Source organism: Electrophorus electricus, unplaced genomic scaffold (assembly GCF_041902795.1).
Source record: "Electrophorus electricus isolate QZ-2024a unplaced genomic scaffold, ASM4190279v1 Scaffold27, whole genome shotgun sequence".
Taxonomy (NCBI): Eukaryota; Metazoa; Chordata; class Actinopteri; order Gymnotiformes; family Gymnotidae; genus Electrophorus; species Electrophorus electricus.
Genome location: NW_027658550.1, coordinates 3,649,375 through 3,668,580, shown reverse-complemented (window position 1 = coordinate 3,668,580; position 19,206 = coordinate 3,649,375). Strand labels below are relative to the sequence as shown.

Sequence of the window (19,206 nt, the reverse complement as noted above, 5' to 3'; positions counted from 1 at the left end):
ATATTCAACACTTGCTGTCTGCAGAGATGCTGAGAAGTGCTTTGCCAATTCTGTTTGATGTGTTATGAGTTATGCTTAGAGTTATGATGCCCACAAGCTGCTGTCATTTGAGGTGCATTAGTGCTGGAGGACAGGTGGAGTTTAGCAAGTAAATATGGTTGTAGCCATATTATCAACAAGGATAATGGAGTTGAGCCTGTGCAGACTTTGCTAAGATGTTGTGTATACATTTGGCTGTCAGCTGGGCCATGCACTGAACTGACCAAGTATTTTTTCTTTAACTGGAATAAAAAAATGTAAATGTTTTCAAGAATAACACGCTTCATGTGATGTTTTATGGTTTATTGTTTAAAAAATTAATGATATAGAAGTCTATTTTGGTCATGACATCAGTATGGTAAAAAATTAAATACTGGAATTAATTAAAAAAATTAAATACATGGAACAGGATAATCACAACATGATTATACAACAAATTTAATTTATATATCCAAAATGTATTAATTTTATGAGATACAATCTAGTAGTTCCTTTCTGTGATATGAAAAATATTTTGTAAAAGGGTGCTATCTGTTGTAGTTACTGATTCTTATTTTCACTTCTTATATATATATTCCTGTTAGATCATATAGAAAATTGGTCATTGTTAGTATGGCATACTCCCTTGTGTAACCCTTTTCTTTGACACGCCACCCAGCACAATATCCTTAGATTCAGCCTTAACCTTTAGGTCCTTATATGTATTGACACCCACAGTATAAGCTGTGCAATGACTGATAAATTATTTTGCTTTATACACACTACTCCAGTGTGACATTTATTTCTGTGTTCCTTTCAATAAAAAATAATCACATCATTGTGGTACAAAATTTCTTCAACAAAATTCCCTTGCTAAACAAGAGAATTCATTCTAAAAATGTGGATGATGGCAGCTGTCCCTAAACATTGTCAATTCACATCAGAGTGTAACTGGCAAACTGTCAAGACTACTGCAGCTACACATTCTTCTGTTTGAAAATGTGTGAAGATGATCACTGTAGATCATTGAGGCACCTCTATCACTGCAGATCAAACTGCCACTGATTTTACCCCTGATTTCCACTACCTGAATGCACAGACTTTCATTCTTAAAAGGAATGAACTGAAACAAAATGCTATTTGAAAAGAATTATTGCTCATACTCTGGGGAGCTCAGATTAGATTTTAGGACATTCTCATTTACAAACAGTCTATCTATTTTTCTATTTTTATTTTTCACTATCTCAGGAAATTGCCTATGTTTATAAATGCTTACAGCTGATATCTGTCATGAACTGAAACAAAAAAGGGGTCAATCTGACATTTTAGAACTTGAAAGTTGTACAATGGATAAGATAATGTTGTCTTGACATCATGCTCAGAACAAAGAAACAGTAACCTCCCCAAGAAGCAAGAAACCTCCAGCATACACTTCCAAAAGGGCTCAGTAACTGGCAAAAGTGGCACAGTGACTTCTGTTGAGCTGTAACTCACAACCGCAAGGGCCTCTGTGAATTATGACTGCAATCTGAAGCATTAGTGCCTTTAATCTCATGAAAAAGCCTTAGCAGCACGCAGCCCATTGGCTGAAATAAGATAACCCAGCGCAACCTGGTTTTATGTGATAAAGGAGCCCTGACAAACAGAAACACAAGGTGTTACCTTTTTGGGCACATGTATGAAAAGCATGTGCAACGCACAATTATAAGTCAAGTTGAATCCCTGTGTAAAAGGACTGGGAAAAGTGAAATATATACTGGAGAGTGTGATGAATAATTAGGATCTTCTGAGTCTACCATATGGCACTTCTATTAACACTTATAATCATATCCATATTCTGCTATACAGTATCCATACGATGAGGGGTGGTGCCTGTGGTAGATTATGTTATATAGTTGTGCCTATAGTATTTGATTTGCTCCCCTGATAAGCCTTGTAATCCTGGAAATCCCTGCATTGTCATTTTAGTCACTCACTGGGAAGAGGCTGAGTTTTGTTAGAAGTTACAAGAGGTGGGTGTGGATTGTTTTACTTAGCCTTTATTGTTCTGCCAGTTCTGCCAGAGATTAAATCAAACAATATCACATGTGATATTGCTTTTATACAACAGTTCCACAAGTGCCATTTATTAGTTAACACTAATAATCTACAATATGTTATGATTTGTTTGTTTATTTACTAATTTATTTGGTTCTGTCAACACAAATAGCTCCGCAAATGGACTGGTACTGAACTGTCACCAAACAACACAAACATTTTCCCATAGGTTGCTACTTTGTGGAGGTTTATGTTACCACAGGCCGGCTACTTTTATAATGTACATTTATCTGCATGTTCCCATTTATTGTGCAAACAGAAAAATATGAGTCTTTTGACAAATCATTTGATGACGTGACTCTGATGAGATAACAGCAAATGTTACAATCTAAGATAGATAACAATTGTAATTAAGGGTTAATAAAATGCACTTGTAAAGCAGAGTACCATTATACTCTATATCAGCACTCATGAAATCTCTATCGTCTAATCAAAGAACTAACTGTTCTATAATAAACAATATCATTGGATTTTAATGTTGAGCTGAGTTTTGGTCTGTCTTGTTCTTGTTACATTTACTTAATTTTCACAATAATACACACAACCATTTACATGGAACTCCAATTTCATTGTGCCAACCCTTCCATTTTTGCACAATAAAAGATGTCTAAAAATGACCGCAACACACATTCCAAAGTCATAAAAAATATGTGATTGCGCTGGAAGTGACAGAGTGTACCTGGAGTCTCATTCAACCTCTTTCTTGATATTCTGCTGGAGATGCTTCCGAATTGACCTGTAAGAGGATAGAAACTGTCTGGGGGTTTATGAAACAGCCAGTGATAGAATGCATGTGTACATGTGTTTTGTATGAGAGAGAGATCGCAAGAGAGAGATGTAGAGAGATCTGGCTGCTTGCCCAGATTTTGGATATATAGCCTTAATGTTTAGCAGACACATTTAGGCCAAGATTTGCCACAACATGACAACAAATATGCCATGACAAGATTGGTTCATTTAGGCCAAGGCTAAATCTGATCCTGGCATTTCATCAGCATTTCTCCTGTGATATTTTATAGTGACACTTAATAAGGCTTGTAGAAATACAACCACCCAGAACCTTCAACTTCCCAAGAATCATTTTATATAATGTGAATGGTTAGTGGCTTTCATGGCTATGCAGAGACAATGGAAAGACCGTAGGTCCACCAAAAGCTTTAATCAGCTACTTTGGGTGGACCCACTTGCACATGAAAGCAGTAATTTAAATATTCAATCCATTAACTGCTTTATAGTTATGCAATTGTCTCCCCTCTATGATCACCACATCTGTCAGAGCATTTTCCCCTAGTCCTGTCTGAAGCAGAGCAGAGCCCTGATCGATGCTATTGTTTTTTGGGCAGGCTTTAGCAAGTGATTGCTGTCTCTTTACACGCTTCTCAGAAAAGACACATTCTTTGTCTTGTGTTACTCAAAGGTGGTTCTGTGTGCTAAAACAACATCTTGACCTTTCAGCGATGCTGCCACACTGAAAAACAGAAGGCCAAGAAAAAAACAGCTTCTATTCTTAGACTCTCTGGCACTCTAAGTGCTTGCTGATACCTTGCTGACTGCAGTATTTCCTACACCTTTCCAACTGAGAGGCTCCTGAACTTGCAGCACCTCTGTCAATTAATCAATTGCATAACAAGAGTTCATCCACTCTATAATTGAGGGAGATACCCCCTCTAATCATTAACGCTCATCATTACAAAGACCATTAGTGTAAGCTGATGAAAAATTACTATTGGTCCTGATCAAACAAGGTTTCATAGACTTTAATGAGCACAGCAGACGCAAGGCTACACTGGGGGTCTGCAGCCTTTTGTAGTGCTTTTATTTTTAGGACTCATGTAAGGTGGTGCATGACCACCATGTGCATTGTAAGCTGTTGCCTTGGAAACAGGAGAAGCCATAGCACTGGCTGTGCAATGTTGCATCATTCATTGTTATAGCTTTCAAGAAAGCCCAGGTTGAGGAAATCATACATTCAAGCTTTAATGCATGCTTTCATACTAGTGCATAGTCCCAAAAAGCATTTGGAAATGGATGACAAACAGTGGCCACTGCATCCTCCTTAAGCCCAGAAAGCAAGAAGAAATTCTGAATATTGCAGCTAAGAAACCAATTTGTCAGTAGATCCAAATTTGGAAGACATTTCATGCCATGTCTGGTGTTCTTTGCAGTGATGACCAGTCTTACCTAAGCATTTCATTATTCACTGCTGATTTCCAGATATTTGTCACCTGGGATGCCCTACAGTGCTCCTTGCAGTCATAAGCACAGTTGCCCAATGAAATTCATTCAAACCAAGCTTCATTCAGCTAACTGACCTCTGGAAAGAAAAGGTGATCACAGCAGAGTACAGCTAGAACAGAGATAACCATTCTCAGGTCAGTTCAACTTCACAATCTCTTACCCTCTTTTGTACCAGGCCACATTTAAAGTGAATAAAAGTAAGAGGTAACTTGGCATCATTTGGTAGCAAGATTTGTTAACCACTAGACTGATTAAACTGTGCTTTATGTGCAATTATTTCTGAGGATACAAAGCACTCAAATAATCAGAATTTTTTGATGTTCATATTGTCTTCTATATTAAAGCAATTAAAATGTTGGTGGACTGATTCCATTTTCCAGCACAGTAATTTAGCCTTTATGTACTTATTCATGTGGAGCCAGACTATGATAAATCTCTCTCTCACACACTCACTCACTCACACACTCACTCACTCACTCACACACACACACACACACACACACACACACACACACACACACACACACACACCCCACATAGCAAGTCATATGATACAGGACAAAAAAAGGTGCAGTAATTTTCTAATATGCAGTGTGAAGCACACTCTACGTTACCATGAACATCACAATTCCCCCTACAATTTTTTGCAATTTAAAAAAATATGCTGGGTGAAGTGATGTGTAACTCTGGACACGATTCAAAGTAAACAATGCTTCGTCATGCTTCTCCACACCAGCCACTCCCCCACAGCAAGGGATGTTGGTGGCAGGGGACAAAAAAACCAGAGTGGTTTAACTAAATCCTTCTAATTGAACAGAATATACCACAGCAAAATTCGATGAAAGATGCAGTTCTTTTATTACAGCTCTTTTACACATGTCCATATTGAGAAACATGTCATTTTAAGTCTGCTGGCCTTAATATTTTATACATGGATGCAGCAGCTGGGAAGAGAATGTTTTTGTCAGTTGCTCTTCAGTTGTCCAGAGAGTACAGACAGCACATACCCTGGAACAAATGCAATTTCCCTCTTCATTAAAATGATTGTTTTTTTTTATTATTATTATGCCAGAAATGGTTTCCAGCAACATGCTTTCCTTTCTCAAAACTGTGTTTGGACCACTCAAGGACCTATATTCACCCATTCCTCAGGCTATTTAAGTCTTTTTTTTTTCATAATCTTAATGCATATTCCATATGCAGGTTGTCAAGGTTCAGATGGCTTCCTGGACAGCAAAATGAAGGTTAAATGCACATTTATAATCAGTATGGAATAATGCATTCCATTTTGTGATTAGCGATAGACGTGGTTATTTTTACTCCATCCAGATTAATGAGGTCCATATTCTTATTGGTCCAGTTTCCCTAGAATGTTTGCATTTCTCCAGATTATTTGTCTTTGTATTGCTAATCCTAGCAAGCATTGTTATTATTACAAACTCAGCCTGTATTTAATCATCTTTTTTATTCATTTAGTCTTTTAATCATCTTTTCTTATACAGACACATACATAATAAGAGATGTGCAAAATGTATGATGTATAGTCCATGTATCATATCCAAGAGCCTTTTATCCCTTTTAATGCCTTTTAAAAATCTTTTTTCCAGTGGCATATCAGAGTGTGATTCCTGCTATGCCAAAAGTATTATTACATATTTTTTCCTTTGGCTAGTTTCTGTTCCCATCTCTCCAGACTGCAAGCGTCCTGTGCTGTCCCATTTCTCTTTCACATTCTCTCTCTCTCTCCTGCCCTCTCTCTCACTCCAATAATAGCATACTTCCTGTGGCTCCTGTAGTTCCATTACTAACTGTAACGCTCTCTGAGATCCTAATCATGCTGTATCAAGTGTAGGTAGACACGAAAGCAAAGGGACCCAGTAAATTTTCATATGGTAGTTTACACCAAGATTTGTTTGGAGATCTGTTTTCTGTTGTGATATGTGGAACTGATATTAGCTTTTGATGAATTGCTATAAAGAAATATTATGAACCCATAGAGGGGTGTCATCATTTTTATTTGAAATATGAATGGATGCTGAGGAACACAAAGGTGGGAATACATGTGTAGGTTAAGTCAGGTTACAGTGTGATAAATCACTCCCACCGTCATTTAAACATGCTTTTCTAACCATAGTTTACTATACCATGTAATGGACACCTGAGTCTTAAGGTGGACCCCTAAAGCTACCAGTAAAATGACACTCATGAGTTAGGTGATGTTTCAGCAAGGTCCCTCGCTGTCTCTTGCAGACTCCTCTGCGGTGACTCTGCGGCGGCGCACTGGCTCAGATGAAACCACGTTTCCCCTTTACCCTTCAGGCGTACGGCGTGGCTGGTTCTTTCTGTCACCTGGAATGGACCTGTCCACCTCGGCTCACTCCATTTTCTCTTGATGACTCTCAGCAGCACCCAGTCCCTAACGGGTATCGTCTGGGTTTGTCTGCTCCCTGTCCGGTCCCCCTCCTGCGTGGAGAAAGCTGAAACGATACTTTGCAATTCATTAAAGTATGATGTGTGTGTGAGATGTCTTTGTTTTCTCATTTATTGTTAAGGGTCCCTGGGGTCCTGGAAGTCCTCGACCTGTCTGCAATTCAAAAGGGGTAAAACCAGTTGTTGCATTTACTGAACATCTCATTTGCATTAATGCCAAAGGGAAGGCGTCAACCAAATTTAATTTTGTCTGTGCACAGATTTTGGCCACGTACGTGTACCCCTGTGCTGAGTCCACCATGTCTGTGTAGTCAATTACTATCTCTTCCCCTGGTGTTAATGACAACGGATACTTACCGGGTGCCACCTTAATTGCAGGTTTGGGATTGTACTGTTGACATACTCTACATGTCCCCTGCACTTTTGAGGAGAGACCACAGGTTCTCAATGGGACTAAGATCTGGGGAGTTTCCTGGCCATGGACCAAAAATGTCAATGTTTTGTTCACCGAGCCACTTGGTTATCATCATTTTGGCCTTGTGACATGGTGCTCTGGAAAAAGCAACCCACTAGCAAGTCTGGGTTTGACATCCTAAGACGGCGGCTTCGTAGCTAGCAAGCTATAGCGCCAACTAGCTACTGAAACTCTGCATTTCCATACAATTATGTCGCTATTAACAAGATAGCGAAGATTAATTAGCTACTTTGTTTCATTCTTTGGAAAGGTGCCATTTATAGTGATATAGATGGCTACTTATGTGGTGTTGCTTAAACGTACAGGTTTGATGGTATAGATTGACTTTTGCTAGCCAATATAGAGCTAACTAGCGAGCTAATAGAAATAGCTAGCTAGCAGAAAACGTTCGCCATTAGCGATCACAAAACCAGGTACAACTAGGAAACTCATTGCGCTCCATTGGTTGCCCGAACAGTTACATTTCTAACAGTGATTTAATATCGGTACTTACTTAATACTTTTGTTGTTTTTATTAATTTAACTGGTGGAGTTTCTGTCAGCCACGACCCTCATGTTTCTCCAGTGGTGGTGTTCATCTCTGCCCATCTGAATTATTGCATTTAACTACTTGTTGTTTCACGTTGACATTTTTTTTTTTTATCGGGGACACTGCGTGTATATAAGCAGATATGATTTCTTTTCCGCCATCTGTTTCCATCTTCTTGTTGTCCATGATTTTTCTTCAAAAGAGTGGACATATTCCAGTTAGCTAGACTCTCTCTCCAGATACCGTTTTAGACAGATAAACGTCGGCTGGCCCTAAATGATGGCTTTGGCTCAACGTCCACGATAAAGCGTCAAACTATTGGCTGTGGAAAAACAACCAGTTTAAGACAAGACATGCGGTGCGTAAAGATACGAAAGAGCTTAAACGTACCGCTTGTCTAAACAGACTTTTGGGGGATATGAATAAGCATAAAACGGACAAGTAAGACACATGAAAATGACCATTGCCAGAGTGAAGGACAACTGATATTCAAGTCAATTATATTTAAAGGTATTTCAACGCAGACGTCGCCCCTGTGTGGCGAACTGTGTTAACCCTGAGTGACCGTGTTAATAGAGTTATGGTTACTGCACAATATTTTATCTTTTTAACCTATCGTCCTTCTTTTTTAAACAAAGTAAAAGCGCATATGAAAAATCTACATATGCTTTCTACTTTATATATATAAATTATATTGGCTGTGGAACCAAAGTATTAATCAATCTTTTTTCTGGAAAGCCCAGTAATATGAAGGCAACCTAGCTTTAGGAGGCTCAGTGAATGTTTACTTTGCATTTCTTGACTGACAGGAGAGCATAAACTCTCCTGTCTTGGACAATAAAGCATTCGTGTGAGTATTACTGAAAAACACTAACCATAAGAGAAAAAAGCATATTTTTTTCAATTGTTGTGTCCTGTGTTCGTTTGGTGTGTGTGTGTGTGTGTGTGTGTGTGTGTATCCATAAGACAAGCTTCCACTGTTGACAGCATTTGACCTCACCCTCAACCACTCTCCTCCGACCCACAAAGCGGCCAATGTTCTGGACCTGATCTTCACCTGTACCACCACAACATCGGACATCAGTCACCCCCCTCCACCTCTCGGACCATCACTTTCTATCCTTCTCTCTCTCCCTTCCTTCTCTTTCCATCCTGTCCTCTCCAACATGTTCCTCCTTCCTCCATCACAATCTGCACTCCATAACTCCCTCTTCCCTTACTTCTACTGTTTTGTCCACCCTTCCTCACCCTGACTCTCTGTCTTCTCTCTCTTTGGATACAGTTACAAATTCTTTCATTTCTACACTCTCCTCGTTAATGAATCTTCTGTGCCCTCTCTCCTCTAGACTTGCTAAGTCCTCCCCACCTGCCCGCTGGCTAACAGAAAAACTTCGCTGCCACAGGAGAGAACGAAGGACTGCAGAGAGGCGGTGGAGGAAATCTCACGTAGATTCAGACCTCAGCTCATACAAGTCTCTCCTTTCCAAGTTCTCACTGGAAGTAACATCTGCAAAGTCATCCTACTACAGAGAGAATTTCAAATCATCAGCATCTGATCCACGCAAGCTCTTCACTATTTTTTCTTCTCTCCTTAATCCTCCCCCTCCCCCTCCTTCCTCTTACTCTTACTCTGGAGGATTTTATCACCTTCTTTGAGGAGAAGGTTGCAGCAATCCGCCAGTCCTTTTCCTCTGTGCCCACTCTTCCAACCAACATATATTCCCCAACATCCAACTCTCTGACCTATTTTTCTCCTCTTTCCTCAGATTAAATTCTTCAACTCCTCACTTCCTGCAATCTGACTACATGTCTGCTGGATCCTCTGTTCCAGACAATCGCAAGAGATCTGCTTCCTTTCATCTCTTTCATCATCAACAACTCCTTATCTTCTGGATGCGTGCCTACTGCATTCAAAACCGCCAGGGTGGTACCAATCCTCAAGAAGGCCACACTTGACAGCTTCAGTGTTACCAACTACAGACTGGTATCACTTCTCTCTTTTCTCTCAAAAGCCCTTTAAAGCAGTTTATAATCAATTCTTTTTTTCACCCAGAACCAGCTGCATGATCCCAACCAGTCTGGCTACAAACCGGCACAGGTGACATGGAGAGGATCCACATCCAAACCATGTAGACTCTCCACTGGTGTTCCACAAGGCTCAGTATTAGGCCCCCTTCTTTGCGTCATGGATGATAGCCCACCACTTGAAGCTCAACCCCAGTAAAACCGAGCTTCTGTTCATCCCAGGTACTCCCAACCCTTACCATGACCTCACTGTTTTCTTTGAGAACTCCCTAGTATCACCATTCGAAGCTGCCTGTAGCCTGGGCGTAACTTTGGACAACCAGTTGTCGTTTTGAACTCGTTTCTAATCTAACCCGGTCTTGGAGATTCCTCCTTTGTAACATATGATGGATTCGACCCTTTCTCTCACAGGAAGCTACCCAGGTGCTTGTGCAGTCTCTTGTGATCTCAAAGCCAGACTACTGCAACTTGCTACTTGCTGGTCTTCCTCTAAGAGCCATCAAAGCTCTACAAGTTGTCCAGAATGCAGCAGCACGACTGGTCTTCAATCTTCCGAAGTTCACACATTACGCCACTGCTGCGCTTTCTTCACTGGCTTCCTGTAGCTGCACGCATCAGATTTAAAACCTTGATGCTTGCCTACAAAGCCAAAAATCGACCAGCCCCTTCATACATGAGGTCAATGGTCAAAGCCCAATCTATACCTCGAGTAATTCGAACCTCAAGTACGGCTCGGCTTGAAATACCTTGCTTCAGGTCTCATGGATGACAAGCATCGAGACTATTTTCTGTCTTGGCTCCAAGATGGTGGCATGAACTCCCACTTCCTGTCCGGACAGCAGAGTCCCTTGCAGTCTTCAAATGCAGACTGAAGACCCATCTATTTGCAGAATATTTAAAGGACAACTGACACTGCTCCCATATTGACTGACTAAATTAATACTTTTTGTAGGGTATTGTTTATGTTGTTTAACAAACTCTAGCACTTATTGTTTATAGCACTTATCATTGTTTAAGATAGACCTTATGTATTTTGTACTTCTAGTTATTAGCATTCATCCCTGTATTCTACAGTATTCTAGTTCATTGGTATGTCTGATTCTAAACTACTGTACTGTACTTGGATATATTCTATGAGTAAATGACAAAGCACTTTTGTAAGTTGCTCTGGATAAGAGCGTCTGCTAAATGCCGTAAATGTAAATGTGTGTGTGTGTGTGTGTGTGTGTGTGTGTGTGTGTGTGTGTGTGTGTGTGTGTGTTCCATTCTAGATCCACTTCTAGATTCCATTACAGAGTTTCATGTTTGCAGAAAATCAGGAGACAAGACTCTGCCCACCCTGAGGAGAAATAAAAGAGGGAAGAAGCTAGAGGAAGAGAGAGATGTTCTCTTGAGTTGTTTGTTAGCAGTGTTGATGGTTGGCTTAGTGTATGACTTTGCTTCCCATGTTGACTTTGCACTAGCAGTTTGTTTTTGCCGTTGTGTATTTGTATATGTTCCACTTTGTTCCCTTTGTTGTGTTTCACTGGTAAGTAGGAAGTGACTGCCATTTTGTTTGGGGGGTGGGTTTGCTCTGTGTTTTCCACGTAGTGTAGTTGTATGTGTATTTTTCTTTTGTCTGTTTAGGTTTAGTGAGTTATTTTGGCCTGTGTCACTCCTGACGTTATAATCCAGTGTTACACTGTCTCTTATATATATATATATATATATATATATATATATATATATATATATATATATATATATATATATATATATATAAATATCATACTGTCTATTGTACAATACACTGTATATCATTGAACTGTTTTGGTTTGTCGCTGTCTGACTTCATTTCCACCATTCCACTTGATTTGTGGTTTTTATCACATTTCCTCTTACGACCTGGAGCCTTAAATGTTGTCACAATTTTCATTAATAATTTTACAATAAGCATTTAAATATGCTTTAATTGGGGTGCATGTACATAAAGCTTCTCAATGCTTATCTAGGATTTGTTTGTCAGTGTTGTAGATGAGACAAAAATATCACCTTAGGTTAGCACTCATGCTTTGAGAAGCTTTAAGAATATAGGCCTAGATTTAGTAAAATTAAAGTTTAGTTAAGCCTCTTTTCCTGTAAACATTCTTTTAGTTACCTCAACACCACCTATTTTTCACACACATACTGTTAGCTTTAGTCTTTGAGCAAGTAGTATACTCTAGTATCTGAAACAACAGAAAGGACAAAACAATATGAGCTGAAAACAGAAGAAAATGGAAATATAATGCTCTGTAAGTGTATGTAGCATTTAATATGAGAGTGCGCTGACCAAACATGCTGCAATGAACAGGTGATGCCTTTAGGATGTGCAGATTGTGGGGACATTCTGTTTCATGAGTTCTAATGGTTTTTTTTAAATACCTAAATTGTTATTACTTTTCTATCATTACTTTTGCACTGTTAGAATAGATCTGTATATATCTATGATAAACTGTGGACCTCCGTAATAGGCATGCTACAGCCCTAGCTACAAAATCTAGATAATTTTCTGGTGTCAGATGATCTAATCTGGTCAATGATGGTCAAGATAGTTGAAAAGCTGGACATCCAGGCAATAGATGTACTTTATGCTATTAAATCATCTGATTAAACTGGTAGACTAGCAAAAGCTACGTTTTGTTTCAGGTTTGATGGTTTAGCCACAATTTCCAACTGGACAGCAGGTCCAGCAGCATAAACAACTTGACCAAGCTATTCAACCAGTATGATTGAGCAGTTGGGTCATACTGGTCAAATCTCAATCTGATTATACTGGGCAACCAGTTTGGTCATTGGTTATGCTGGCCAACTATCTTGTTCTTATCTTATCTGAAGTGTAATGCTTATAGATACATACAAAACACTCTTAATTGTAGGTATTTATCCAGAAACCAGAGTTGTATTATGCAGCATCTCTTTAGATTGAATACTATTCTGTAAAATAGTAGGCAGGTATTTAGACAGAACCTGAATTGTGTTAAATGGGATTTATATCAGCGTTTGTAAGGCTGCGATATGTACAACCTAGCATAAATAAATACGCTAGAATGTATAGCACGAATAGCCAGCCATGATAAAACCATGGTAACCTAAAAACGTACTTTTCACTTGGTTGTTGTTGCTTCCCGCTGGTCTCATTGAAGTCCAATCGCCTCTGTGTCCTCTGGAAACAGCACTTCTGTTGTGTTGGGAATGGATTTGAAGCATTTTTGAAGTTGCATGTGTTTTCTGAATTTGCACCGGGTTGTGTTGTCATTTTGATGAATGTGCTTTATGTATTTGCATTGCGTTTGTGAAATGTATCGCAAGTGTTGTCATTTTGATGAATGTGCTTTATGTATTTGCAGCACGATGGGTCTTCCCTGCAACCGTAGTGGGTGTGGAGTGTGAATCAAGCTCCAACTTTGCTAAAATGAAAATGTAAATAAAACATTTTCTCTCTTGCACTTTATGTATGTTCTTTAGAAAGGCTCTTCGTTCGGCTCTACATTCCTTCACTTACACACAACCCCACACCTGTTCCACCTTCTAGCTTGCCAAATGAGAGTAGGGAGGATTGGGAACTTTCTGCTCACCTACCCGACAGGCAAACCTAAAAGCCACCCTGAAATCATGTGATGAGCGACCCCAGCCCTTAAATTCTGACTCGAGATACCCTAACACAAAATCGATTCCGGTTGAGTCTAAAATGAGAAACTCCAAAACCAGTGGCAATGCTTAACAAGTGCCTTTGACCTTGCTATTCAACCATGCCATCTGATGGACAGCAGTGGGGAAGTCATTTTACATTCTCAAAACCTAACCCCAACAACATATACAATGTGTCATCGCAGTGCTATTGAAAATCTTGGGATTATGAGTGAGTGAGCTCTCATAGAGCTCCTAAAATGATCCAGTTCAAGGGTGAACTGTGACCTGATCCTGAACTCAACTCAACAAACAGGTAACGGGGTCAGCATGGTCTACTTTGATGCCAGTTCGCTGTGTGTTATCATACTACCTGACCACAGAATGACATTTAGGCAAATCCAGTCTAGTTCAATGATTATTTAGGACACACTTCCCTTTCAGGAGTCCCAGTTTAGTGTTCCAAAATCCATGGCATTTCCCTTTTGGCTCTATTTAGTTGTTAATCAATTTTTTTTTCTCTTTCTAGTTTTGTGGTAGCTTGGTGGTTAAGGTAGTTGACTTGTAATCAGAAGATTGTGGTTTCAAGCACCACTGCTGCCAGGTTGCCACTGATGGGCCCCTGAGCAAGACCCTTAACCTTCAGTTGCTCAAGTTGTACTCAGTCATAATTGTAAGTTGCTTTGGATAGAAGCATCTGCAAATGTTATTTGTGGTTTTTCTACAACAATTACTATACCTATAGCTTCATTTTAGTTGGTTCCATATACTCAAGCCCTGTTTATTTACTATATATGTTTATTAACATTTAATTTACCATATAATGCAGGATTCACTTTCATTTTTATAATCCCTGCATACGTGATTAGGACTCTGACTAACCATAACCTGAGTGAGACTGAATTAATATAAAGCTTTTTTTAAAGTAATTACACTTCAATTATAATTAACATATTTCCCTACATTTAGCATGGTGCCCTGGTTAAAGGTATTTTGACAAATTTAAAACATACATTGCTACTATTTCAATCCACTAACAAAAAACTTGATCATCTTAGGGAGGACAAGATGCAACAATTTCTATCAAATGTTTCCAGATGATGAGAGTGTTTACAGTGAAATGCATCATACCTTGTGCAGTAGAAATATTAGACTTTATTTGAAGATTATGGCAAAACAGAGGCAGACTTCCCATGTTGTTCATATGTGTCACACTACTGTCAGATGAAACATTTGTAATAATGTATATACGAATTATACTGAGGGATGACTATGAACTTGACTTGGCATGAAAAACTAAAAGCACTGTTAATATTTACTGTAAATTATTAAGGTTCATTCACATATAAGAAATCATACATTTATTATAAAACTGAATGTTACTCAGCAATATGAATGATGAGGGTTTAATTTTAGGTGCCAAGTGTTGGGGCAGATAAGTGAGTTACATGTGAATGTGTTGGTCACGTGTGATGAACTTTGAAATCCAGGTTGCACCAGTGCCTGTGAATTTTTAAATAGTATTTTGCCAATATTATTCCAACCTTGAATGTAAATACTTCCCTTACATGTTAAAAGTGAATGGATTATGCCAAGTAGTTTACTGCGCTGAGCTTATGGGGAGAGGGGTCAACGTGAAGCCCACAGCTGGCATGAGGTCCAACTGTTCCTCAGACACGCCAGGTGGAGGAGTGAAACGAAAGTGCTGCAGAAGAGTGGCGAAGAAGAGGAACAGCTCCATCCTGGCCAGACTCTCTCCCAGACACACCCTACGCCCTTAACAGACACACAGACAGACATTTAAAGTACAACATGAAATCTGGAGCACCAGATCAATGACAGAAAATGATTTCAGTGCACCTCCACAGAAGGGCATGAAGGCATCTCTCTTAATGAAGTGTCCCTACTCATCGAGGAAGTGTCCTGGATTAAAAGTGTAAGGGCTCTCCCACTCATTCTCATCCTTCAACACGGATGTCAAAAGAGCAAATACACAGGTTCCCTGCAAAGAATCACAGTTTTAGCTTAAGCAGGAAGCTAGTGACAGCTTTCTCTGGTATGACAACAGTGCAAAATTTAAATTTACGCAGCCATTTTGTCATGTCTTTGTTATATTTATAAACCAGCCAGTTTCAGCTCTCAGTCTCCTACGTACATTTAATAATTTTATCCTATGCATGCTTTTGTTGTATTGCTTTTAGACTCTTCTCAGTTAATCTAACAGCCTGACCTTCTTGATGAAGAAGCCTTGGAAGTTAATATCACAGGTAGTGGTGTGAGGGAGACTCATGGGTACTATGTCTGCCAGTCTCTGTGTCTCATGGATGACTGCATCTGTGTAAGGCAGGTTCTTGTGGTCATCCAGCACTGGCTGGCGGCCTCCAACCACCCTGTCAATCTCCTGTTGTACCTGATCTGGAGCACAACAGAAGATATTGTCTCGTGTTTTTAAGAAGACAAAAGCAATCAACTCTTTCAATATTACAATATAAACAAATACAAGAAGCAACCATGGTAAACCCTCAAACACCATCAAGCACCTCTTTGTCTTCCTCATTGGAGAAATGTCTTGGACACTGGATATTCACATTGCAGTTGGAATTCTTACCTTGTATGTGGGGGTACTTGGCCATTAAGCAGAATGCCCCAGTGGAGCGTTGTGCTGGTTGTCTCAGTACCAGCAGCAAACAGGTTGGAAACAGTTTGAAGGAGATTCTGTGCATGGAACAATGAGTTCTTTTTTCCAGCCTCCTAACCAATAATCAGAAGGGATCAATTAGTCAGCCAACATAAGAGACCACTTTCTTCCATCAGAGTACAACTGAGTAATACCAGGGATCATATAGAGAGATGTTTGAAAACCATCAAACCACTGGCTTTTTCCATACCAAGCCTAATCAGCTGGCCTAACAGTGAACCAATTCAACAAGCATGAAAAGGTTTTCTTAAGAAGTCCCATTTTATTTATATTTTTAAGGAACCAGTTTTGCTGTGCTAAAACCTATAAAGAAGCTTAAAATCATAAGGTTCCATTTATGCTTGCCAACTTAAGCCATTGTTTCATCCATGTTCATTTGTATGGTGGCCAGGAAGACCCAACATGCTGCAACTACATTAAACACATTCATCAAAACACATGTGCTACATTTCAGAAATGCAATGCAAATTCATGAATGTTATACAAATTCCAAAAACATTTTATTCAAAATGACAACATATGCTACATTTCAGAAATGCAGTGCAAATTCAAAAAACACATGCAACTTCAGAAATGCTACAAATCCAGTCACAACACAATGAAAGTGTTGTTTCAGGGGGACACAAAAAGGGGTTATTCAACCAAACAGCCAGTGAAAAGTAATTTATATTTGTGATTTCCAAAGTTTTGTCACTGGTGGTACAGAATGAACAATTGGCCTATTTGTGCTTTGCATTCTTGCACATGTTTGGTTGTAAAGAATGCAGCCTTAAAGAACACTGATAAAACAAAATCCCAACTAACAGAAATATAAACCTGATCCTGCCAGTTAATAACTAGCTAGATGCATTCAGAGTGTGTTACTATTTTAAACTCCAGTTCAGCCTAAAGAGATTCTGTCGAATACAACTAGGTTTCTGTCCATATACCTACTTTTAGAGCGTTATTGATTTCAAACCATATTTTGTATGTATGTAAAAACAACACACTTGAGATTAACTAGTAAGAATAAGACAATTGACAAGATGGTCACTGTAGCAGACCAGTTAAACTATCAAACCTGAACAAAAACATAGTGTATCCTGTAAATTAGTAACACACTCTGAAGGTAGCTAGCTAGCTAGCTAACTAACTACGTATTAAGCCAGAAACATAGTCGCGTTAAATGGGATTTTTTTTTTCATCAGCGTTCTTTAAAGCTGCATTACAACCTAGCAGAATTAAATATGCAAAACTGCTGAGCATGAATAGATCAGTTGTTCATTCTGTATCAACATAATCCATAACAAACGATATAACCATGCTCTTTCACCATGAATCTTGTTTTATTAATGTTTCCCTTGTTGGTGTCACTCTGGGTGACTTCTCCTTCAGGATATAAACACCTCCCCTGCCCTTCTTTTGGAAAATCTGATCACACCTCCATCCTTATCCTGCCTGCATACAGACAAAACTCAAACAGGAAAAAAGGTTTTCTGATCAGTCTATCAATGGAGTGCAGAGGCCACCTTCACACTTCAGGACTGCTTTGAAACCACAGACTGGTGGATATTTTGTGACACAGCTGGCACTAACATCAATGAATTCTCAGACATATGTGGAATAGACTTTGCATGATCACTGACTACAAAGGAAGTTGGTACTGTGATAGGGGGGTTGACCTCCTCACTTGCAGAGAAGCTAAATGTTCATTATGCTCGGTTTGAGGAAAACATCCCCCTTGCTGCAAAACTCCCAGTAGATCAGGAGAGCTTTGTGTCTGAGGAGGTCAGATCCTTTAAGGCAGTTAACCCACGCAAGGTACCTGGTCCACAATTGGATACTGGACTACCTGATATGCAGACCCAAGGTGGGGAAAGTAGAAAACAGCTTCTCTTCAACACTGACTCTGAGCACAGGGGCTCCACAGGGTTGTGTGCTCAGCCCCCTCCTGTACTCCCCATTTACACATGACTGTGTAGCCAAACACACATCTAACATCATCTTCAAGTTTGCTGATAGCACAACCATCCTAGGCCTCATCACAAGGGGAGACAAGTCAACCTACAGAGACAAGGTTAGTGCTCTATCAAAGTGTTGCTACGACAACATCCTCCAGCTCAATGTCAGTAAAATGAAGGAGATGATTGTGGACTACAGGAAGCTGCATTTGGGTGGTCACTCTCGCCTATACATCAACGTATCCCAAGGGGAAAGAGTCGGTTGAGTTTTTCGGTATACACCTCACAGATGACCTCACCTGGTTCAACCACACCAACACACTGGTGAGATCAGCCCAACAGCACCTCTTCTTTCTGTGAAGGTTCAGGAGGTTTGGCCTGCCGCCTGACATTTTCACCACCTTTTATAGATCTAAAACAGAGAGCAAACCCACAGGTTGCATCACTGTCTGGTACTGCAGCTGCACTGCAAGTGACTGAAGGTCCTCCAGAGAGTAGTGAGGACTGCAGAATCCATCATAGGCCACAAACCTCCAGCCTTACAGGATAGCCATCAGTCCTGCTGCTTGAGGAAAATGAAAATGATGCAGCTAGACAGTAGCCACCCAGCACACAGCCTGCTCACTGTGTGTCACAGGCATCGCAGTTCCCACGGCGACATATTTACGTGCTTGGTTTGGTTTCTGTCCCTGGTATACTTGGCTCGGTTTTGTCAAGCTCTTGTTTTGGTTTCGTTCTGTTCCACCCCCGAGCCTGTATCCCCAGCTGTAATTATGTTCACCCGTGTCTGGTAATGTTTATCTGGATCTTCATCAGTCTTGGTTATTTAAGCCCTGTTTTGCTTTCCAGTTTGTCGGTTATTTTGGTTTGCCAGTTGTGTTTAGATTTGGTGTTGCTGTTGCTGTCATTGTCTCTGTTACTTCCTAGTTAGTTTCCTGAAGTCTACCTCATTCTGTGCTGATGAACAGTTTCTACCCTCCTATAAGGCTCTTAAACAGGATGTGAAACAGTTAGTCCTTAGTATTAGTTCTTGGCAGCACACCACTACTTGAACATTTCCACATAGTCACTATTAACATACAGGGTGTAGTTTATCTACAGATTACCC

The 19,206-nt window shown here is 39.8% G+C and overlaps 1 pseudogene; it reads right to left on the bottom strand.

Moving 5' to 3' along the window:
• Positions 1-15,046: 15,046 nt before the first annotated feature.
• On the bottom strand, positions 15,047-16,346 carry LOC145655536 (cytochrome P450 2K1-like; annotated as a pseudogene).
• Positions 16,347-19,206: the final 2,860 nt, after the last annotated feature.